Source organism: Leptonychotes weddellii, chromosome 16 (genome assembly GCF_054177405.1).
Source record: "Leptonychotes weddellii isolate Sample4059 chromosome 16, ASM5417740v2, whole genome shotgun sequence".
Taxonomy (NCBI): Eukaryota; Metazoa; Chordata; class Mammalia; order Carnivora; family Phocidae; genus Leptonychotes; species Leptonychotes weddellii.
The window spans coordinates 2,410,747-2,434,595 of record NC_138384.1 but is presented as its reverse complement, the minus strand read 5'-3'; the positions used below and the strand labels follow the sequence as shown (position 1 = coordinate 2,434,595).

General features: G+C 53.5%; 1 long non-coding RNA gene across 1 annotated transcript in view; it reads right to left on the bottom strand.

Annotated features, from left to right (window-relative positions):
- Positions 1-685: 685 nt before the first annotated feature.
- Positions 686-23,849, bottom strand: part of LOC145717504 (uncharacterized) — a 144,275-nt gene continuing 121,111 nt past the window's right edge. Inside the window, exon 4 of the long non-coding RNA XR_014140759.1 lies at positions 686-756. This is a non-coding gene — a long non-coding RNA (uncharacterized LOC145717504). The remainder of the gene's footprint in view (positions 757-23,849) is intronic.

Here is a 23,849-nt window from a genome sequence, read left to right as displayed (position 1 = left end):
TGGCGCCAACACTGTGTCCGAGGCTGGGAGGTCCAGCAGCCCCGCCACACGGGTGCGCTGCCTGGGCTCACCCTATGTTGCCCGACAGCTTCCCATCAGGGGACTGGTCAGGAATGCCATGAGGACCCGTGCGGACCTGATGGTCAGCCTCTTGCCGTAATGATGGCCCTTCACTCAGCCCCTCGTTCAGGCCTGAGGACACCGGCCCCTCCAGCAGCCGGCGCCCCAGGGAAGCTGGGCTGAGATACAGGTTTGGGTCTACTTGAGTTTGTGAATGGGTGAGTTTCCTGTGGTAGAGACAGGCCCCGATCCTGTGGGAACCCATCCTTGGGTCACCTGTCGTGGTGGGATGGCTCGGGCTGGTTGAAATGGTGCCCATAGAGAGTCCTCACTGAGCACGGATTGAAAACGCCCGCGCCTGAGGTCTGGACCTGGGAGGGAGCCCACGAGGGAGGGCGGGGCTGCTGGGCTGCGTGGTGACCCTGAGTTTAGGGAGCTGCCAGGCTGTTTTCCACAGCAGCGGACCCCTTCATGTTCCCTCTGGTAATGACTTTCCCCTCTTCTGCGTACTTGAATCTTACACGTTCTCGGGAGCGCTTACCCACGACTTCCATTTTCTTCCCTGAAGATAAAATTACCTGGTGGTGGAAGGTGGCCTGGAAGGTGGGCTGTATCTGGTCCTACCATCCGGAGCCTCTGAGACCCACAGGTGATCTGTACACCTCGAGGGGAGGGACGCCATGAAGGACAGAGATGCTGTAGATAAATGGAGAGTGAAGGCAACTCAGGGTGTGGGTGTGGGTGTAGATCAAGACCGCGACCCCAGCAGAGATTTTGCAGCTCAGCGTGAATCGCCGCCGTGAAAATGAAGGGCAGCCCATTTCAAGCGAGAAGAGGCTCTCCCTCCCCTTCCCTTCTGCATCTGGAGTCCCACCTGCTGCCCGTAGGCTTGGCGCTCGGGAGCCCATGGGATGCTGCTACAAACCACATCAACAACTTCAAAATTAATATTATGAATTCCATAGCAAAGGGGCCTGGGCCCGAGAGGGGGCACTGCTGACTGCTTCTGGCCCCAACAGTCAACCTGGGGACAGCTGGGATCCTCAGGTGGGCACCGTCAGGTTGGAACGTAGGACAGTAAGGACTTGGCCATTTCTGGGGTCATGCTCATCAAGGCTGATCGAGGGCACATCTCCTGAGATCTAGAGCTCTCATTTCCTGGCACACATTGCCAGACATTTCAGATTCATATCAAAAATAGGCTCTTTCCACTCCCCCAACTGCACACCTCCCTTGTTTGTTTAGTATAAAAGGGCCCAATGTTTTCACATGAGGGACATCCTTCGATTTCCGGTTTTGTGGAAGCTGGAGTTCTCAAGGTTTGTGAACCTTGGATGGTTGGAGGTTAGCAGGAGGTCACTCAGTTCAGACTCGCCTCTCCCTCCGTCCAAACAGATCATGGTATCGGTCCTAAGATCAGGACAGATCATCTGGGCAAGTTATTAAATCAGCTTCTGTAAGCTTCCTTATCAGTAAAGTGGGCAAAAGAAGAAGGTCCATCTCAGCAGGGCGTCGTGGGGATTGAATCAGACATGCATGTAATGCTCTTAGTGCCATGCCACGCCCACTGCAAATATTCAATCAATGGCAGCATTATGATGGTCACCAGCCACCCCCCTGCGCACAGTGTTTTCTTTGTGCCCACACCTCACCTTTCGAATTCGTCAAGTCTGCAATTGGCTCGAAAACGAAAGCTCCCTTCCCCAGCCGGGTTAAACAAGGGAGGCAGAGCGAGCTCTGGCCCGACCCCAGACCGGCGGGAACCAGCTCTTCCCTTGGCCAGGGGTGAGGTGAGAACACCTGGGAGGGGCCCGGGCGAGCAGCAGGCACCTGTGATGCCCGCCCTCTAGTGGAAGGCCCAGGCTTCTGAACTCAGGTGTGCCAGGAGGCAGGTGCACTCGAATGTGCTCGGAGACCCAGGTGCGTTTTCATGACCTCCAAATTCAGTTCTCCTGAAACACAGCCAGCGAGCAGCGTCATCAGAACTGCAGGCAAGGCAAACAGAACCGTGTCTTCGGAGATTTACATGGGTGATGTAATTTTCCTGCTTCGCGTCTTAAATTGATCCCGGGAAGCAAAGCGCGGGGTCAGGATGGCCACCAGCAGGTGCGGGCTTTCCTTTGGAGACGCCAGAAACGCTCTGAAGTGAGTTGTGGGGACGGCTGCCTGGCTCTGTGAGCGTCCTCAACGCCACTGGACCATACACTTCCAGTGGGTGAACTGTGTGGTATGTACGGGATATCTCAGTTTTTAAACGTTCTGTTGTTTTCAGACATTTCCCCAAGTACTCGCTAATTACTGAGAGGGAACACACACGGAAGGATGGATCGTGCCCAGATTATTTCGCTGCTTTGTCAGTTGCAGATGCGTTTTGTCACATGGGCACAGTGGGGTCCGGGTAGTGCTGGGCGCAGAGGGAGATGGGAGGCGTCCCGACCCAGAGAGGGAACTGAGGTTTCCAGACTGACCCTCAGGAGCGACTGGACAGAAAGAGAGAAGATGGCTCCCAATAAGGAGCTAAGTTATTTGTCCGGTGAGTTTAAAGGATGAGGATATGAATGAAGGTTCAGGTAATCCAAGATGGCTTCTTGGAGGAGACACCTGAGCTAGAGCTTACCAGGTCTAGTAAAAATAAGACGTAAAATACAATAAAAATAAGGAAAATTAAATAAAAGGAACAAAGAGTTATAATAACAGCAACTTCTCTCCTTCCTCGGGCTCTCCCAGGTGCCGGGTACTCCAGAAGACAGGTGCACCCTGTGCCTCCCTATCTCCCATGTCCCACTGGTGTCCCCACTGGCCGACCTCAGCCTGAGGCCAGAGTGCAGGGGCCACCAACAGAGTCTGTGGGACCTGCTCCCAGGAAGACAGGAAGGAGAAGAGGACAAAAGGGTGACCGGGAGGGCTGAGCAGAGGCATCCAGCCCCAGAGAGCAAGGCCGCAGGTGGGTCAGAGCATGACGTGAGCAGAACCCTAGAGGGAGAGAGATGTACCAGGTGGACTGTCAGGGGGACAGTGACTGGCCCTCCGCCGCCTCCAGTTTTTAGAGTCCAGGGGCAGACAGATCACTTTTACCATTAGAAGGTATTGGCCTCTTACTTTATTCATTTACTTTAAAATCTTGCTACCTAACACGTGGTCCTCAGACACCCCCTGGGAGCTGGTTAGAATTGCAGAGCCTCACTGACTCGGAAACTCCATGGCAGCCAGACCCCTGGGTAATTTTTATGCAGGTTGCCCTTGGAGAGGCAGTGGCTTAAATCACCCCAGGTCTGGGCAAGTGGGGGTGCGGGAGGTCGGGAACAGGAGTTTAAAGGTGGGATTGCCGTCCTCGCTGCAGAGAAACAGGTGTGAAGAGCAAGACACCATGGCTGCCGTCTGCCATCCCTGCAGACCCCCGGGCCGCCCACCATTCTCGCAGCCCAGTCCAGCCCGGATCCACTTCACATCTATCGGAGCTTGCAAGCGAGGTGACATGTAGTTGCCAAATGTCTGTATAATATTGCCCACTTTTATTTTTGGCAGAAGTACAAAATGCGTGGGTGATCAGGAAACAAAGAGCAGGCCCATCCTCCACATTACCCGCGTCTACCCACAGGGTGCCAGCAGGCAAGGGGTGCAGCGGAGACGGCAGGAGGCGGGGAAATCATCCAACGCATTGCTCGCCTGGCACCGCGGTCACCATGGACAGCGCTGTCTGCACGCGGGAGGGAGCCTGCAGGGAGGAAGTGACCTTGGTTTGGGTCTGGGAGCATGGGCCCGCGTGGCCAGGGACAAGGGCAGGGAGACAGAGTGTCCTTCCGGGCAGCCACAGGACCCACCAGCGACAGCGCAGAGAGCCGGGCTCTGCGCTCAGCAGGCCATGCTCGCGTGAGAGAGGGTGTTGGCGTTTGACAATGTGGAAAAGCACTGTGTTCTTTCTTTGGTTCCCAAGCATACCTCAACTGGCATTCTTATTTTTTAAACCTCCAAGAGTGAAGCTCAGCAGAGAAATGACAATGCTGATTACCATGTGAATTTGACAGTCATTTTGGAATCTGGCCAACAGGCGGTTTTATGTTGCCCCTTATCTAAAAGCGCCGTGCTTGAGTCTGATGTGCCAGCCGCCCATGTATTTCGAGCGGATGTGTTGTCCCTCCCCACCCGAGGTCTTGCTTCTATGGCTTTGGGCAAAGGGGAAGACTGACAGAAGCGGTCGTTCCGGCTCCTGGTGGCTCCTTGCAGCTAAGATGGCTTTGCAAGTGGTGGAACTGGACCGTCCAGATGCCAAGGCCCATCACCACGGGAGAACAGAACAAAGGGATCTGAGGTTGCATCTAACTGGGTTGCACTCAGTGCCAAGTGCAGTGGAGACGGAAACTAATGGTGAGAGCCATGTGACAGGCTGAGGCGGTGATAACCACGTCACGTTGAGGTCACAGCCTCTAGAGTCAAAGGACGCTTCTATCCTGGTTCTGCGGTGCATCCCAGAGTGAGCTGAGGGGGGGGTGGCTGGGGGTGCTCCCCGTGCCCCAGGGGTCCCCCTCTGCAGGGAGGTAATAGTACTCAGCACAGCACCTGGCCCTGAGGACATGCTCAGTGCAAGCGGGCTCTGCTGGTGGCGACCCCCAGGTTACCTTCGAGATCATGTTGGTGTATCTTATAGGTAGTCGGCTAAAATTGCACGATATCATGTGTTTTATGTGAAATGTGGGGGGAGGCTACACGTGAGGAATATTTCAGCCGCGACCACGGTGTATAAGCCATGAAATCTTGATTTAAAGATCAACCATGGGACCCCGTTGTACTCTTGCGTGTGTGCCCTACGTCTCTGCCTGTGTCATGACATCCGACTGACACACACTTCACATGTACATGTTCTCCGATCTGTCAGCATGTGCAGGGCATCCCAACTATTCCTGGCCCACGGCCACTAGCACTGCTGATGTGGCGGGAGGGGCGCCTCACGCTTTCTAGCAGGACACTTAGTGCGGGCCTGGGGGCTTCCACAGCGGACGGTGTCGCGGGGACGGTGCTGCAGGTGCGCTCCTGGACTCGCGGGCTCTGATTGAAGCCGGGAGGCCGGCCGTGGACCAGCCCCGCCACGCCTTCCCACCTCATTCCCCTTCCTGAGTTTGTGGTCTGTTTTCTCCACAGGTGTCCCTTAAGAGCACATACCCTCTGTTTTGGACGTGGCTTCAGACTTACAGAAGAGGAGCACAAAAATTCTCAAGATACCCTCCACTTCGATTCCCCACATGTGAATCTTGACCACCACCCCCCACCCCGGCCACACTGCACAGAGACACGTGCACAGAAGGTCACAGACAAGATCCACCTCTACCACTGAATGCTACCGTGTATGTTTCCCGAACAAGGGGTTCGCCTACGGAGCTGTGACACAATGGTCAGGATGTGGCACACGGCCCCGTCGGCTGATTTGCAGATGCCACTCAGGTTTCCCCCGTGGCCCTAGAAGGCTCACTCCACTGAGAGTGGGCGAAGCTCCATCCTCACCGACCCACCTGCCCGCATTCTCTGCACCCCCCCGGCACTGTGTTACTTCTCAGTCTGGGCCCACTTCTAATGTCTTATTTCAGAATCAGGAGTAATACCGAGGACAGAAAGTGTTGTGTACAGGCTTCTCTTTCTGTAATACATTTCTGTATCAAGCAATATTCGAAAGCCTGGCCACTGAGCCGTCCTGACACAGATCTGTGAATCACCACTGAGATCTGCTGGTACAGGGGATGATGCTTCTGAGCCCAACTGAGTGTGTCTGTGTGCGCGTGTGTTGGGGGCAGTGTGCACCCCTTGTGTGTGAACACAGCATAATGCAGGGGCAGCCGAGTTAGTTTCAGGGCATTTGAATGGTGGTCTTGACTTTGTACAGCCCTCCTCCTGGACCTGGGGCAAGTAAATTCAGTTCTCTGGGGCTTTATCTCATCACCTGTTAAATATCAGGTAAGATCACTGTTATATAAAGGGATCTGTTTTATTTTAACATTCTGATTCAAAGTCCATAGATACACTGAGTGTGTGCATGTCTGTGTGTCCGTGAGTGTGACGAGGTCGTGTGTGTGTGTCCCTGAGTGTGACGAGGTCTGTGCGTGTGTGTGCATGTCTGTGTGTCCGTGAGTGTGACTAGGTCTGTGTGTGTGTTTGTGTGTGTGTGTTGGTGTGACGAGGTCTGTGTGTCTTTGAGTGTGACGAGGCCTCATTGTGTGTGTGCATGTCTGTGTGTCCATGTGACGAGGTCTGTGTGTGTGTATGTGTGCATGTCTGTGTGTCCCTGAGTGTGACAAGGTTGTGTGTGTGTGTCCCTGAGTGTGACGAGGTCTGTGTGTGTGTATGTCTGTGTGTTGGTGAGTGTGATGAGGTCTGTGTGTCCCTGAGTGTGATGAGGTCTGTGTGTGCCTGTCTGTGTCGGTGTGTATGATGAGGTGTGTGTGTGTATGTCTGTGTGTCCATGTGACAAGGTCTGTGTGTGTGTGCATGTCTGTGTGTCCCTGAGTGTGACGAGGTCTGTGCATGTGTGTGCATGTCTGTGTGTCCGTGAGTGTGACTAGGTCTGTGTGTGTATGTGTGTGTGTTGGTGAGTGTGACGAGGTCTGTGTGTGTGTGCCCGAGTGTGACGAGGTCTGTGCGTGTGTGTGCATGTCTGTGTGTCTGTGAGTGTGACTAGGTCTGTGTGTGTGTGTATGTGTGTGTGTTGGTGAGTGTGACGAGGTCTGTGTGTGTGTGCCCCTGAGTGTGATGAGGTCTGTGTGTGTATGTCTGTGTTGGTGAGTGTGATGAGGTGTGTGTGTTTGTGTGCATGTCTGTGTTGGTGAGTGTGACGAGGTCTGTGTGTGTGTGTGCATGTCTCTGTTGGTGAGTGTGACGAAGTCTGTGTGTGTGTGTGCATGTCTGTGTGTCCGTGAGTATGATGAGGTCTGTGTGTGTGTGCATGTCTGTGTCGGCGAGTGTGACGAGGTGTGTGTGTGTATGTCTCTGTCGGTGAGTGTGACTAGGTCTGTGTGTGTGTGTGTCCCTGAGTGGGACGAGGTCTGTGTGTGTGTGTGTGTCCCTGAGTGTGACAAGGTGTGTGTATGTGCATGTCTGTGTGTCCATGAGTGTGACGAGGTGTGTGTGTGCATGTCTGTGTGTCTGTGAGTGTGACGAGGTCTGTGTGTGTGTGCATGTCTGTGTCAGCGAGTGTGACGAGGTGTGTGTGTGTGCATGTCTCTGTCGGTGAGTGTGATGAGGTCTGTGTGTGTGTGTGTGTCCCTGAGTGGGATGAGGTCTGTGTGTGTGTCCCTGAGTGTGACAAGGTGCGTGTGTGTGCATGTCTGTGTGTCCGTGAGTGTGATGAGGTCTGTGTGTGTGCATGTCTGTGTCAGTGAGTGTGATGAGGTCTGTGTGTGTGTCCCTGAGTGTGACGAGGTGTGTGTGTGTGTGTCCCTGAGTGGGACGAGGTGTGTGTGTGTGCACGCGCGTGCACGCGGGCAGGGGTGTAAACGGCACTCCAGCTCTGTCTCTCTGCCTTCCTCTGGCCTGGGCTCTGCCCCCGCGCCAGCTGCCCTGGTGGTGGCAGGATGGCTGTCAGCAGCACCAGGCAGAAGGGACCCCCTCTTTCCCCACAACCAGTCCTTCCAATGCCTGACTGAGCCACTCAGGTACAGCCTGCCTCAACCTAGCAACAGTTGCCAGGGGGCCGCCAGGACCTGATTGGCTGAAGCCTGGGTCCCCTAACAAATCATTGGCAAGGGGGAGGAGCTCGCTGTGCCACATGACCCCTTGGGCTCCACGGGGGTGGGGGGATCCATGGGTGTTCTCAGCTCCCGCAGGTCCCCTGGGAGCGGGGGAAAACGCTGAAAACCGCCGGGTTCTCTCAGGAACCAGGAGGGTGTGGATGCTGGGGCAGCAACCTGTGGTCCCCACAACAGTTCCCATTTCATAGACGAGCAAGTGAGGCTTGGAATCGTAGCACGCTAGTCAAGCATTTGAAACCAGGTCTGTTTTGGCTTCAAAGGCCATGAGATTTCCTTTTTACCTTGATTCCTCCCTTGAAATTGAGGTCACTGTGCCATGCAGTTTAGTAAGCTAGTAATTACCCGACCAGCCTAGGAGCACCTACTGTTCAAAGTTGTTCACAGCGGCATCGCTCACAACAGCCCAGCGGTGGGGTCCAGGGGCAGATGATGGATACACAAAATGACGTCCACCCACACGACAGATTGGGCCTCAAGAAAGAATGGATGGTACTGGCATGCCCTACAGCATGGGGGTACCTGGAAGAGGGGATGCTCAGGGAAAAAAGCCAGTCGCAAAAAGACCAACCCCCTATGATGCCCTTGACACGAAGCTCCTAGAGCAGTCAGATCCCAGAGGCGGGAAGCAGCTGGTGGGGGTGGGGGGAGGGGACTCAGTGTGCAACGGGGCAGCTCCAGCTCGGGAGGGTGGGAAAGCTCTGGACAGGTCCTGGGCGGTGATGTCGCACAGCATGGATATGCTCGATGCCACAGAACCAGACACCAAAACATGGTTAAAGCAGATTTTATGTCATGTGTATTTTACCATGAGTTTAGAAAATTAGTTTTTTTTTTCCCAACAAGTTGCGTTTCCGAGGAAGTTGGCATTTTAACCCTTTGTGTGGAGCAGTTGTGCAATAGTGTTTACGCCTGTCATTACTCTGCTCCCTGAAAAGCCTTCCTAAACTCATTAGCCACACCAGTGTCAGCTGTCCCTAATTCCCTCGAACGTTCTCCAGAGCGTGAGCAGGGGACACACGTGTACACACTCCTCCCGACAGCGCCACTTGGCCCTGAAGTTAGAAATGAATTATTTTCCATTATACCACTGACCCCGTTGTGCGTCCTATGAACACCACATGTTACACGTCTCTATTTTTAGTAAAGCGTGGCCTCGTGTGTTCTCTGCCTTTCCCCCCAGCACAAGCACTACCCACATGGTGCCTGGAAGCGAGGGCCTCTCTTCACTCCATGTGGCCTTGCATCGCTTCCCAGACGGAAAGCACGTACGGCAGAATTCACATGATCGGGGAAAAGGTGGATTTTATCAGCTCCTCAAGGCACAGTGAAGTGGGTCCATATTTTATAAAACATGTGTTTGGCAAATGATTCCCTGTGGGTTGCAGAAATCCAGATGGAGGAAGTTTTCTAAGTGCGATGTCAGAATTTTACATCTGCTGATCCCAACAAGTGTATGGGGCCAATGAGAATTGAATTGTTTGTTCACAAAATCTGACAGCACGGATGTGGTTCTGGGGGCATGTGCAAATCTAGAAGGCAAAGGCCGGGGCGTCCACAACCCCCACTGGGCCTGGGTACTGCTTGGGCTGGAAGAAGTCTTAGCACTACCTAGAAGGGCTCCCCATCTTACACACCAGGAGACTGAGATACACATACAGCGAGTCGCCCAAGGTTGGAACTGGAATCTGGGGCTCTGTAGACGGCGCAGTGTCCTTCAGCCTCCGCCACGCTGGACAAGGCACTGGCAAGTGGCCTTGGCCGCGTGGGTTTGCTTCTCTTGGCCCAGCTGTCCATTGCAGTTCCTAAGTCTGCCTGCTTTACCCCTCAGATCCCTGATTTCCCTGTGCACAAGATGGAGAGATAACAGGAGCTCCCACACAGGGCAGTTAGCTGGTACCATGCTTGGTACATCGTGACGGGCTGATAATAGTGAGTCATGGCACAATAAGGAGAGGCCAATAGCACACCACCGGGATGTCCACGAGGGGTCCGAGGGAGGGCCAGGGGACCGGCTTGGGTGAAAGGGCTGGAGGAGCCTGCTAGCAGCAAGAGGCCCGCAGAGCCCGCTGCCATGCTCGGGCCGGGTGGCACGTAGGGCTGAGAGATGGCAGGCTGGTCACCAGGAGCCCCTGAAGACTGAGATGACAGTGTGCTGTACTCTGACCACATTAGCGGGAAGCTGTGCTGGCTGCTCTCTAGTTATCCCTCCAGACCCGTTCCTGACGCCACTCTGTGCCCTGGGAGGCTGCCCTGTGTGGACTTCCTGCTTCCCAGTTCCTGCTGGGATTGGCCAGCAGGACACACCAGAAGCAGCCTGGCACGGGGAGCAGGGGCGGCCGGGATGCCTCGTGGTAGCTCTCCCCAGCTCTCTCCCCTTGCCCTGTCCGACCCAGCTGGCTATGACTCCCTGCTCTCCCTGGTTCTTTGTTGGCTCCCTCAAACCCTCCCTGCGTTCTGTAAACCCAGCTGCCCCCAACGCCCGCTTCGGGTGCCTCTGAAGGATGCTGTTTTCCTGGTCAGAGCAGGACTGACGTAGGAGCTGACAGTCAAATCACAGCAATGTTGACATCTAAATTCAAGGGGAGGATATTACATGTTCTGGATAGTTCTGGAATCCCCTTGAGATTCCGTGTCAAAGGAACAGGCACACAGATGCCTGCAGAGACCAGAGCCCATTCGGAGGCCACAGCGACCCCCTCCCACACTGCCCCCAGATGGAAGGGTTTCTGGGGTCTTGGGGCTGGTCTGGGACTTAAATCTGAGGTCACTCTATTGTCTTACAATATCCCATTCTATTGCATTCCAGCCTGCCTTCCTTCCCCCATTCTTCATTAAACACAGAGTCGAAGAAAACAGACATCAACCCGATTCTGGAACTTATAACCTGGTTCTGCCATCATGCACTTGGGCCCTGGGGATTGTGAGGACACCTTGAGGGGATCTGTGAGGTCACACCATCTTCATAATACTAACATGTTACTCGCCTTGTCTAGTGTTGATATTTGCACCGATTGTTCAGAATCAAGGGTGGGCAAAGTGCTAGGGGCTCCGTGTGGATCAAGGCAGTGGTACCAGAGTGCACTTCCCAGGGGGCCCCTTTTTCCACTGCCGTGTGGCTGCAACAAGTGCTTCACTTAGGAATGTCCTCGGTGAGGTGGCGAGATTGTTCATATTGCTCAGTCTTGACCCTCAAGTATATGTCTTCTTAATATTCAGTTTGATGAAATGGGAGCTACACTGAGGGCCCGTCACCTGCCATTCGATCCCTGACAGCCACACCCAGTGTCTGGGATTTGGAGGAAAAGCACTTGAGCCATCAAGTTACGAGCTGAACCACCTACTTCTTTCATGGAACACTTTACGAAGAGAGCGATTGACAGAGAGACAGACTATGGTCATTCAAACCAGCATCCTTAGACATTTTTCTTGAGAAAGAACAGTGAGCCTGTTACTTTTAGGAAAAATTCAAACTTTTAAGCAAGAATTAGAATTTTGGAAAACTTGTATCTGTCATGGTGAGCTTGACCTCTTCTCAGTACTCAGAAGATTTTTCTGATGAGATCAGTGGTAATATTAGCAAATGTCACTTTTCGAACGTTGTAGCAGATGAGAGAATCCAACAATTTCCTACTAAGCCAGACAGTAAATGGATTTGAAAAATGTGAAATAATGTGAATCCTCTCACTACTTTTTATTTTGCAAAATCTAATTACTTTTCTAAAATATGTTACTTATGTTAATATTCACAAATATCACAGGTTTACTTTTGTTCTTGATTATGACTTAATGGATTCCATATTTTATTTTACTTTTTAAAGATTTTATTTATTTGAGAGAGAGCATGCTCGTGTGCGTGTACAAGAGACGGGAGGGGCTGAGGGCAGAGCCTGACGTGGGGCTCGATCCCAGGACCCTGAGATCATGACCTGAGCCAAAGTCAGATGCTTATCCGACTCAGCCAACCAGGCGCCCCAATGGATGCAATATTTTAAAATTTTACCAGTTTTAATGTCAGATTCTGTAAATACCAATAGATAGAAGCCACATAAGCAAATTCTTTGGGATCCTCAACAAGTTTTAAGAGGGCAGAGTCCTGAGGTTCAGTGGTTTGAGAGACCCTGTCCTGGGCGCGGTACGGTAAGTGTTCACATCCCCTGAGCCTGAATAAGGGCCAGGCGGGACACAGCAGCCACCCCTTCATTGGATCCTCATGAAGCTTGTACCTCCAGTAAGTGGTGTGCTGGAGATGAAGGGTCTGGTCAGATAGAGTCAGAGTGCCCAGGAGGCTAGGCTTTGATTCCATCAGCCTGGTCAGATAGAGTCAGAGTGCCCAGGAGGCTAGGCTTTGATTCCAGGAGGCTAGGCTTTGATTCCATCAGTCTGAAAGCTGTGTGTCTCTGGACAAGTTCATTCCTTCTCCGAGCCTCCCCTGGAAATGGGGGTTACTGTGGCTGCCGCCTGACGGGTGTGTGTGGGAGCAGGGCAGTAGACATGCTGGTGGTGAGCGCGTGACAAGCAGGTGCGTGTGCTGGACACCGAGCTCGGTGTTCCCTGTCCAGGTCCTCCCTGGGTCGTCCGTGCAGCCCCTAACCCGGGTACTGTCACCCCTTCCGGTTCATAACGAGGAGACGAGGCTCCCTGTGAAGGGGACAGTGCCTGTCCCACACCGAGACCAATGTTTTCAGTGTGTGTCTAGTGCGAAGCCTAACGACTCTGCCAGAAACCCTTTTCCGAAGGGTCAGGATGCTCCTTGGGCAGCAGGAGCCTCACGCCCAAAGAGAAGAAATGCCTCTGCTTTCCCGGCCGCCGTGGGCCAGCCGCTTATTTAGAAACCTCCATTGGGGGGGGGGGCAGTGTGGGCGGGGGGAGACGCAGCCTACCGTGGGGAGACTGCCCTTCCCGGATCCTTGAGAAGCAGGTATTTCAAGCTGTGTTTGTGCACAGGGGCCGCCAACAATCCCTCTGCTTGTCTGCCTGGCGGTGGGGTAATTTTACAAACTGGCTTTTACTGGCAAGGGAGGCGGGCGGATGTGGGTGGTGGAATATTCCGCTAGGTCGCAGGTTCAGATCTGGCCTGGCTGCTGGAGGCTCCTGGGGTGTGACCCACCCACTGAGAAACTGTCCGTTTCAACTGAGGACCTGGGCCACAGCTTTCAGCCACCAAGTGTCTGTTAAGACCTACTAGGTTCCAGGCCCCACGCACGTTATGTGCGGAAGACACAGCGGTGAGCCAGACGGGCAGAGATCACGTCCTCGGGGGAGTCTTGGTCTCATAGGAAAGAGAGGATTTTGTTCTGCTTCTTCCTTTCATTTTTTTGTTTGTTTGTTTGTTTTTTGTTCTGCTTCTTCCTTTCATTTTCTAGAACAGTGGTCCTCAAACCCGGGTCGTGGGCCGGCCCACCGGGGGCGGGCCTGGGACTCTGCCAGTCTAGCCCCCTCCCAGAGGATGCTGAGGCTGCTGGACCACATTTCGGGTGGAAAGGCTCTAACGGGCGTGTTTCCTTCGAATGTCTGTTCAGTGCCTAGAACAGAGCCCAGCACATAGTAGGCGCTTAATAAATACCCCACGGTCACTCCATTTCTCAGGGCCAAGATCTCATGTCTCCCTCTTGCCCATGGGCCCTCCACTAACTTTAGATCTCTAACCAGAGATGAATGAGCCTGCAAGGCACCCAGGCTGGCATGAGGAGTGATGGGCAGACAGGCAAACACGGGCCCCCCTTTCCTCTGTAACTCTCTACCTCTATTAATTATGTATGATTTCACTTGCTCATGTGTAACCCAAAACCTCATGTTGCCACACCAATCCCACCGCACCTCCCAAAATGGGGGCTGGTGGAGTGGGGTGCCCCCCTCAGGCACACGAACCTTAGCCCAGCTACCGTGAGGCCTCCAAAGCTCAGCTGGGATATCCCCATCCATGACCGGCACTGCAGATCAGCCCACGACTCAATGTGCCCTCTGTTTATTATTCCAGAGGAGCAATTTTCAAGGGGGTTGAAACTGTTGTTAAAATTAAGGTAAAGAATGTAAACCACAGCCAGGCTCGTTCACCTTATGCTTCAAAAGCCTCTTGTTTCTGGAGGCACCACCTTCCTGCGAGCCTCCTGCAGGTCCCGATTAGCTCTGCTGAAGAATAAGGCCGGTGGCCCCATGGATGCACAGAGCAGGGCCGGGAGTGTGGTCTGTCTCTGCGGCATGCACAGCTGTCCTGGGCCTGGAGGCACCTGCTGAGCTTGTGCAAAAAACTTCGTGGAAAGGTCGAAGAAACCCAGCCAATGAACTTGACAGAAGACTCAAGGGGAAAACAGGAGTCTGCAAAATCCACGGGTGCCTTAGGGACCCATCATCCTCATGGGGTTCACTCTTGTCTCTCAATGAGTGAGGCACACATCCCATTCTGGGCTAAGTCTCAGCAGCTGAGTCTGTTGCTGTTAAAGCACAAAGGGGAAGCCTCTTGACAGCTTCAAAAACCGAAAGTCAGAGCCCTTCAAGGAAAACCACTCTCAGTGAGCTCCACCCACATGGGCAGCTTTGAAAACGCTCTTCCCAACTTCCTCTGGAGATTAGATCAATGGGGAAGATGATGATGATGATGATGATTTTTTAAATCAACAGATCTGAGCTTTTCTCCAAAGTGGGCACAGATTCAAGTCCAGGCCACAACTCTGACAGCTGTGAGCACCAGCACGGTGCCGGAAGACCAGGGTACCCTCCACACCTGTCTGGGAGGTGACTTGCTGTTCCTGGTGGAGGAGATTTCAGGATCTGGCTTCACCAGCTCTTCTGGTGTTTGGGAGCTTGACACTGTGCAAACCACAGCCCTTCGACGACCCTCCGCCTTTGGGAACACCTTCCGTGTCACTGCTCACGTGCAGAGGGTGCGGTGGTCAGGACTCCAGGCCGGGTGGGTGGGAGCTGAATCCCCCTGCTCGAGAACCGCTAAGGGGGCCTCAGCCGTGTACGAGCTTCCGACGTGCCAGGACACCTCTCTGCAAAGGGCTGAGGATGGAGCACTTGTGGTATCGTTCCCTGGGAAGGGTTTGTGCTCTCGTCTCGGACATCATTAAAGTCTGTTGGCCCCAGATTAGAAATAAGGTGGTACATCCAACAGGATTTAGGGATGATTTAGGATCACAGAAGGTTCCTGTTCAGCCTTAGAGTTGTACACATGCCCAGCAAATCAGGGGAGCCTCCGGTGTGAGTCCCCATCTGAATCTGAAAGCCCGAGAACCAGGAATGCCGGTGTCTGAAGGAAGGCAGGAGATGGACATCCCAGCTTAGAGAAGACACATTCCCCCTTCCTCCAACTCTCCATCCTCCTTGGGTCTCAGCAGATCGGGTGATACCCGAGGCACTGGGGGGCCCTCTGCTTTACTCCACGCACCGACGCAAATGCTGGTCTCTTCCAGACATGCCCAGAACATGCCCGTTTCACCAGGGGTCTGGGCGTCCAAGCCTGGGTGGCTTCACAGGTAAGATTAACCAGCACGTCTACACATCAGTCCCCAGCTTGTTTTCACAACGCCATCAGCATCTCCTCTCGTGAGCACGTGGAGCCCCCTGCTCTCTGCTGCCTGGGGAGGGGCATGCCCTGTTGGGATGTGTGACAATTGTTTACCATTTCCAAGGGATGAACTTGAATTTGGCTTCTGCCAGTTTGGGGCCATCCCAGGAAGGCACAGTGGACCCCCTGGCATCTCTACTTTGGGGCGCCGATGCCGCGGGAAAGCCGGTAAGCTTCCTGGGGCCGAGGCCATGGTGCTGATGGCGTCTGCCTGGTCACTTGGAGCTGTGGAACCAGGCGACGGACGGGGCTGGGGGTGGGGTGGCTGCAGCCGGCCAGGCCCTCACGGAGGTCTAGAAGAGACGAGACGCCAGGAATCCTGTTCCAGACCGGCACATTCCTCCTTTTGAATCTATCACAGTGCGCTCCGAGGCCAGGGCTTAGCAAATGGAGGGTAATTGAGGATGGTGGGTGGTCCCATAATCGCCGGGCAATTAGATATGAGAAAGCCCTCCCCGGGGCAGACCGACCACGGACGTCTGCACATTTATCCAGCTGCCGGCTGAGCTCAGTGCGGGGCACTCCTTACCCTCTGCAGCCGTGTCTGGTCTCCGCGGCAGGGCCTTGGACACGCCAAGAAGTCCTCTGCGAGTGGCAGCAACCACCCTTTGGACGACTGGCAAGAGGAAGCTTGCATTTTACTCCTCGAGGGGGGACCAGAAGCAAAAGTCACTGTGGCATGTTCTTCAGTAGCTGGATGGGTATTCTGTCCGTGACATGGGTGTCAGGGAAAGTCTCCTGATTCATCTGTCTTATCGCATTCCTCAGTCTGATAAATCCAACTGCATCTGTCCCCTCCCGCTCCCCACTAAACTGGACATCTCGTATTTTTATTTGCGTTAGGGTTTGTGAGAAATGTTAAGTTGGGTGGCTTTAGCTTCTGGGAGGGGAGGGCAGTGGTGCGGTGAGGTCAGTCCTCCGGAGCCAGGTAAGTGTCTGCACAAGAAGCCGTGGCTGGTCGAGCACGGGGCAGACGGCCCCGCCGTAGTCTAACCAAGGGGAGGGGAGGTGATGGTGGCGGTGCAGGCGGTGGTGGAGGGGACGGAGACAGGACAGCTCGCCAGGCGCCCAGCAGCCTCTGAGCGGATGCCGTGGCCACGGCACCCGTGGGCAAGAGCGCTCCGGCAGATCCGGGAAACTGACCTGGCCGTTTCCACGGCTCCTCCGAGTGATTCTTGAGTAGGTTGTCAGACTTCGCAAATAAAAATACGAGATGTGCAGTTCAGTGGGGATTTCAAGATAACCAGGAGTCCTTGTTTCCTGGTGCTGTCAGAACAGAGCATCACAAACTGGGAGCTTAAAACAAGAGAAATCTATTCTCTCACAGCTCTGGGGGCCACAAATCAGGATCAAGGTGTTGGCAGGGCTCTGTTTCCTCTGGAAGCTCTAGGGGAGGGTCTTTCCTGCCTCGCCCGGATCGCAGGGCTCCCAGCGTCCCTGTGAGTTCCTCGGCTTGCAGACACATGGCTCCGGTCTGCCCCCATGTTCCCGTGTATGGCCCCGGTGTTCTCTGTGTCTTCACGTGTTGCTCTTATAGGGACACCGGTCCCTGGATTTACAGCCTCCCCTCATCCAATATAACCTCATCCTAACCTAGCTAATTACATTTGCAAAGATCCTATTTCCAAATAAAGTCATTCTGAGGGTCCAGGTGGACACTACTCAACCCACAACAACGAATCTTTTTAAAAATATATTTATTTTGGGGGGTGCCTAGGAGGCTGAGTCGGTTAAGCCACTGCCTTCGGCCTAGGTCACAATCCCAGGGTCCTGGGATCGAGCCCCGCATCGGGCTCCCTGCTCAGCGGGGAGCCTGCTTCTCCCTCTCCTCTCCACTCGTGCTCTCTCTTGCTATCTCTCTCTCTCAAAGAAATAAAATCTTAAAAAAATATTTATTTTTTATTTATTTCATTTTAGAGGGGGAGCTCGAGAGGGGGGGCAGGAGCAGAAGGGGAGGGGGAGGAGGGAAAAGAATCGGAAGCAGACGCCCCGCTGAGCGTGGAGCCCAACGCGGGGCTCGATCTCACAACCCTGAGATCATGATCTGAGCCGAAATCAAGAGTTGGATGCTTAACCCACTGAGCCACCCAGGCGCCCCTCAAAGTTATTCATTTTTATCTGAAATTCAAATATGGCATGCGACATACTTGTACACTAAAAAATTCCTTGCTGTTTATCTGAAGTTCAAATACTGCATGGTACGTACTTATACTAACAATTATTCCTATTTGATCTAGTGGCCCCATCCCTGAGTCCCAGGGCATCTGTGTCCAGCCCCATGTGAAGAGTGGTGGCCTCTTGGGCCCCCGCCCTCCTGGGAGGGAGCCTGGCCCCTGAGCCTGAAGCCCTGCAAGTGGGCCATGCCACCCCACTCCCAGCCCCTGCATGGGGAGGGGGAGCTCAGACTGAACGAGGCTGTTCTCCCCTTCCTGGATGGCGGTAGGGAAGGAAATGCTTTACTGAGGTTGCAAAGCAGGAAAGAGAGGTCAATCCGTCATTCTTTTCCTTCTCTCCTTCAGGGCGGGGTTGAGCTTGCTGCTTGAGCAGAGGCTTGAGAATTGGTGGCACCAAAGCTGAGAGCCCCTGTCCCCGCAGATGCCACGGGCTGAGAGAGCAGAATGGGGGCTGCCTCTTCATTAATCCAGCAGAATGCACTAAGCCACGCCGGTCACTGGAGCCAGTGGGGGGTGCAGACATCCACAGCCGTGCACCCGACCCATGCAGCGCTGCTGCCCACCAGGCGGATTGCGGTCAGTGTGGGCAGCCTGTCTGCTCTGTGCCGAGCCCCATGTCAGCGCCATCTGTTTCTGTGCTCACAACAACCTGGTGGGGTCCCTGAGCGCCCCTGTTTGCACCTGTGCGGCTCAGAGACATAGGGCAATGCCCCCAGGTTCATGCACAGTCAGTAAGTGAGCGAGCGGGATTTGAATCTACTCCCCCATGCCTGACTCAGAGCCCACACACGCTCATAAACCCAGGCTCCCGAGGTTGTCTGCCAACGTGGTCAGGCATGCATGTATCCATTCCACAAGTGGTCTTGCATTTGACCAAGTGCTGGAGGCTGGGTGGAGCTCAAGGGATACACGGCAGCATCGCACACATTCCTGGGGTGTTGGTTACTGTGGCCGAAAACAAAGGACGGTAAACATGCAGGAGTAGCATGTGAGTGTGTGCATGTGCATGTATTTGGTTGTATGCATGTGTGAATGTATGTGTGTGCATGTGTGCAGTCTTAAATGGATGGGTCAGAGAAGCTCTCTGATAACATTTTGTAAGTCATCCAAAAGTGAGGGAGTGAACTATGTGGATATCTGATGGAAAGAGTATTTAAGGTGGGGGGGGCAGCAAGTGCCAAGGTCCTGGGGCAGGATTAGGATTGCCGTGTTGGGGCTTAGCACAGAGGCAGTGTGACTGGAACTGCATTTATATCTCATGGCTTCCGTCTTTTTTTGATAGTGGCTTTGTATACCCCATCAGAAAACTTTGGGGAGACATGGCATAGCCAGGGAGCCAAATCGTTTGTACTGACTGGGTGAATCTTGCATTTCTAAGCCAGTAGATGAGAGGAAGGTCTGTTTGTAGAGCAGAGATTCAGGAAGAAACCCCTAGAGATACCCACTACACTAGCTAGGGACTGCATCTTCTATTCTTACAGATACAGGCTCTTTGTGGGGGCACTGGACACACATATTATCTAGAAATCTAAAATGTAGGGGCAATTCATTTTTCTGTAATGAAAAACTACCCTGTATGTGTGAGCTGCTTTCACTGACTTCCAATCTTCAAAATCTGATAGAACAAGGCTTTGGTCCCACCAGGTTCAGCTGGCTCGGTCCCAGAGAGAACTTGGGCAGAGATGATCTCTGGTTGTGGACATGAGAACAAAAAATGAGCAGTGGGGGTTGGGGAGGGGCAGGTGGGCCGAGAAAGACCAAAGGACCAGCTCAGGGACAGACAGGAGTCTGGAATGAAATATGGACCCCTGATATGACTCGCACCTGTGGAGTGGAGGAACATTTAAATCTGTTATTGAAGCTGTAAGAGTATCTATTCCTTCAGAATCCGAGTTTCTGAAGCTGAGCAGGAGGTGGTGTATCCTGAGAACCCAGGCGCTGGAGGGGGCCGGTCCAGGACCAGAGCCTCCCGCCGTCTGGCCTTGGGAGCTGCTTTGTCTGACACACAGGGAAAGCACAAAGCACGGCTCCCAGCGCGGCTTTGGGAAGCAAGGAACGGAGTAGCTGAGCGTGACAAGCAGGACAGAGGAAGGCCGTGGGATAGTTGCAGGGAAGGGGAAGGGAGAGCCTGGGAGAACAGCTCCCGGCATGCAGGGAGAAGGGGGTAGGCACCGAGGACAGGCACAGGGGTGCTGCTGGATAAGCAGTGAGCACGTTCAGGGCACCCCCCAATGCCGGCGCACCAGAAGTGCCCATGGAGTCTTCCCCACCCCACTGCCACGCATCAGGAAGCCACGGACAAGGCCACACGGTCTGCCTGCTTTCCTGGGGATGACATGCGGCCCTGCGGGGGAGAAGGAAGGCTGGTCTGAAATGCCTTTCGTGTGCGGAGATGACCGAGCGGTTTCTCCAATGTTCTGAGGGTGAGAAAATTGGACAAAGATTACAAAGTCCAGGTAAGTGGTCTTTCAAGTACGAAGACGGCAGACAGGGGTTTTCTGAAACAACACGAGAGAACTCTGGATGTTGGGCTCATCAGTCCCCCCCTGGGGTGCAGGGGAATTAGCGGGTGAGATGGAGCTACAAACAAGAGACTTATAAGGAATAAAAAGAATGGAGAACCGTTATAAATGGTGGCAGAAAATTTGAGATCCGTCTGAATATGGGATTTTGCACACTTGGGGCAGAAGAGAATGCACGTAGACAGACGCTAAATACAGGGCTCCATGCGCGGCACCCCACTATTGCAGAGCACAGCTTCCGGCGCTCAAACCTGCCCACATGCAAGGACACCTGAGGTCAGGGGGCCTCCAGGCCCCTCCTTGCCCACGGGAAGGTCACACAGCGCCACCTTAAGGGCGTGGCGGACAGAACTGCCTCTCGGCTCGCTTCTAAGCTTAGAGTGACTTCTAGAAATTATCCTCCTGATGTAAAGGATTATTTCAGCAATTCCCTCCATGTTACTTTACACTGCTTTCCAATTAAATTCAAGTAAAACGAATATAGTTTAATTTAAAAATAGCATGGATGGTGTTACTCGGGCGCATGACATTATCTCTCTTTTCCGCTTTCTGCTTCTATGGGTATGCGGGAAGACGTCTGGAAAGACGGCCATGCTGATACTATTTTGGATGAGTTAATACATTTTGGGCAATTGGTTGCTTTCTTAGGAATTTCTGCTTAAGATTTTTTTTTTAAAAAAAGCGTGTGAGTGACATTTATAAAATAGAAGGGAAACCAATATTTAAAAACACACCACTCAGACACCTTTCTTGGAGGAAAAAAAATAAAAATGGAGTATATATTGCAGCTTCCTGAACAATAAGTCTAAATTAATTAATTACAGGAAATAAGTCCATAATTAGAAAACACGGAATCACTAAACCGAATTACATTAAATCATCAGGAGTCTGGCCTACCACGGAGACACAGATGTCAAAATGATTCCTTTTTCCACTTTTCAACTCACTGATTTATTCAACAAAGTGTCTGAGTACCTACTATGTGCTGGGCACATCTCTTTTATTTGATGACAGTTCCCTCGGATCCTACAGATGAGTGACAATGTTACATTCAGACAAAACAGAAAGGAAAGCCGGAGTCATTAGAGGGGTTCCAGGGTCACTTGGCAGCCAAAAGGAAGCTTCCAGAAAGCATCCTCCTACAAAGAAGGTATGGTTGGAATTGCCATGAATACTCACACCCCAAATAATATGTCCCTACTCTTTGTATAAGAAGCAAAATCTGTTAAAAAGTAGAATGCGAAGGAAGCAGAGATGCAATGATAAGAGAGTGTCTCAGCTTTCCAAAGATGAGGGAAGCAGAAATGGACAGATGCTCTTCTCTCAGGCTGATGTATTAGATACACAACAGAAGTTGTATTAGAAAGAGAAATTCCACGCTGGTGTCAACCCAGATGACTTTGTTTTGACCTTGGCCTTCTTGGGAAGCTAACAGAAGCCCAGCACAGGGCTCCCCTCGTATTCCCTGTTGCCCCAGCCCTGTGCCCAGTCCTAGGGCTGCCTTCCATCAGGTGGCCCAGCCACCCTGCAGTGGCCCCTTCCAGTCTGTGGGCCTTAAACTATGCAGCATTATCCTACCAGATGGAGCCACTTCATGTGGAGATGCTGGGAGGAAGCTGGATTCCGGTGGCTGGGCTGTCTGCCCTGTCTGGAGCTAGAGCCCTGTCAACCAGCCTTGGTCCAGAAAGCCCGGGAAAGCAAGACGAGCATCTCAGGCAAGTATGGAGAAAGACTTTCTTACTTCCGTGTCCTCAGCTAGCACTCTGGTTCTGGCTCTAGCCTCCTGGAGACTGTGGATGTGGTGGGTGACAGCCAGATGACAACCTGCACCTCCCTGCGATGCAGAGGCCACCGTGGGTGGAGGATGGTCCACCGCCCCTGTCTGACAAGAGTCCCTACAGTCGCTCTGAATCAGTGGGCAGATCTGACCTTCCCAAACCAGGCCACATACCAGCCTCTGCGACACACGGTACAGATGAAATGGGCTCAGTCTTATATCTGGAAGGACATCATTAGAGGTGGTCCAAGCTAGGAAAGGTCTCGGCAAAGACAGACGGTGGCTTAATGTCCAGCCTCGGAAGACTTTGCTCTTTCACTAGAGGCTGAATTTGTCGCTGAATGCTCGCTGTCATGAGCAAAACTTGGGCCAAGGCTTCAGCTGTGACTTAACTCTTGGTCCCGATACATACGTGCATTCATTGTGAGTAAACTGAGGCATGCCTGGGTCCCTGCTGTGCACAGGGGGTGTGAAAGGGAAGGAAGCCCCATGCTTTCCTGCCGTTTTGAGGACCTGCTTCAGGTCCGGTTTCCAGAATAGACCTGTAAGTGTCTGTCCCCAGCTTCACTTTGCTCCAAGTGCAGTGAGTCAAGGCTTCAAGGTGAAGCCCTTGTGCATCAGATGGAGGTTCACTCCTCATTTCTATGGACTCGGGTCTTCGTGTGCCAAAGAGGAGGGCCCCTCCCACCCCCAGGGGAGTGGCTGCTTGACAGGTGGATGGAAGGGCCCCGAATGTCTGAGCTGCAAAGGCCCAGGACGTCAGGAGAACAGAATGTGAACAGCTGGAGCAGGCAGGGGACGCTGGCCCGGCCTGGGGGTGTCCACTTTGTTTCATTTCCCCCTTGTGTCTCCAGCTACAGGGACCCCAAGAGACTCCTCCTGGGGTCCAGAATCCCCTCCAGGATGGACGTTCCCAACCTCTGGTCCTCACAAACCGTCAGGTCCAGCCCCTCCCCGGGACCAGGGAAGCCCACTGAGCGTCCTCATAATGTTTGTTTTCTTCTAGTTAATTGCACTACTGCCTTTTATGCTTATTTACATAAACATATTCTAATATGTTTATTTATAGAGGTTTTTTACATTACTGCAGAGGTTTACTCTGTTTCTTTGTCCTACAGAAATCAGTAGCGAGCAGGGACACCTTGCTGTTTCTGTGCCCTCACGAAGCCTGTGAGCCGTCTGCAGGGCCTGAGCATGGGACCCTCACAGGCGGAGCCCCTCGAACCCCCGATGGGTGCCGGGCTGGTGGCGGCCATCCCAGCTGGCTGGCGTTTCTGCGGTCACTGTCATGAAGAGCGGGGCTGACAGCCGCTGTGACCCGGACAGAGCGTGAGGCAAGCCGCGGGTCGCCGGTCAGTGCCACGGCAAAGCCAAAGCCCGGAAAACACCCACGACAGAAATAACCACACTGCGTGAGGCCAGCTGTGTAAGTTCTCTCCTCCTGTGTAGTTGGCTGAAAAGTAAAATAAGAGCCGCTGGGGTGGTGGGACTTAGGGTCCGAGGCGGGACTGAAAGAAGTCTGTTGGGAGCCGTGGTGCGGGGCAGCTGGTGGGACATTCACCACCGCAGAGGCTCACAGAAGTAGTGCTCATTTCCTGCGATTTATGGGACCTGGAGGCTTTTGTTCTGGCTCGGGGTCCTAAGGGCTGGGAGACCCCACCTGTGGGTAGCTGCTAGTGGGGCTGGTGCTCATGGATGGGGTCCGGGCTACGGGAGCCCACAGGAGCCCATAGGATGCCGCTCGGGTGAGGGACGGTGTCAACAGCGGACTGTTCAGATGCGGGACCGTCCCTTTCTGATTTACGACCCAGGCAAGCAGTCCATTCATCCAGCAGGGGCCCCCCGTCTATTCATAGCTTACTGGGGGCAGGGGAACGGCCACTGGAAGTGGTTTTGAACTGCTTCCTGTGGTTTCCCCCACCCCGCGGGGGTGGGGCTTCTATTTGTAGAGAGTGTCCATGGCACTGAAGGTCCCGTGCCCCTAGACGCGCTGTGGGGCTGTGGGTGAGTGGGGCA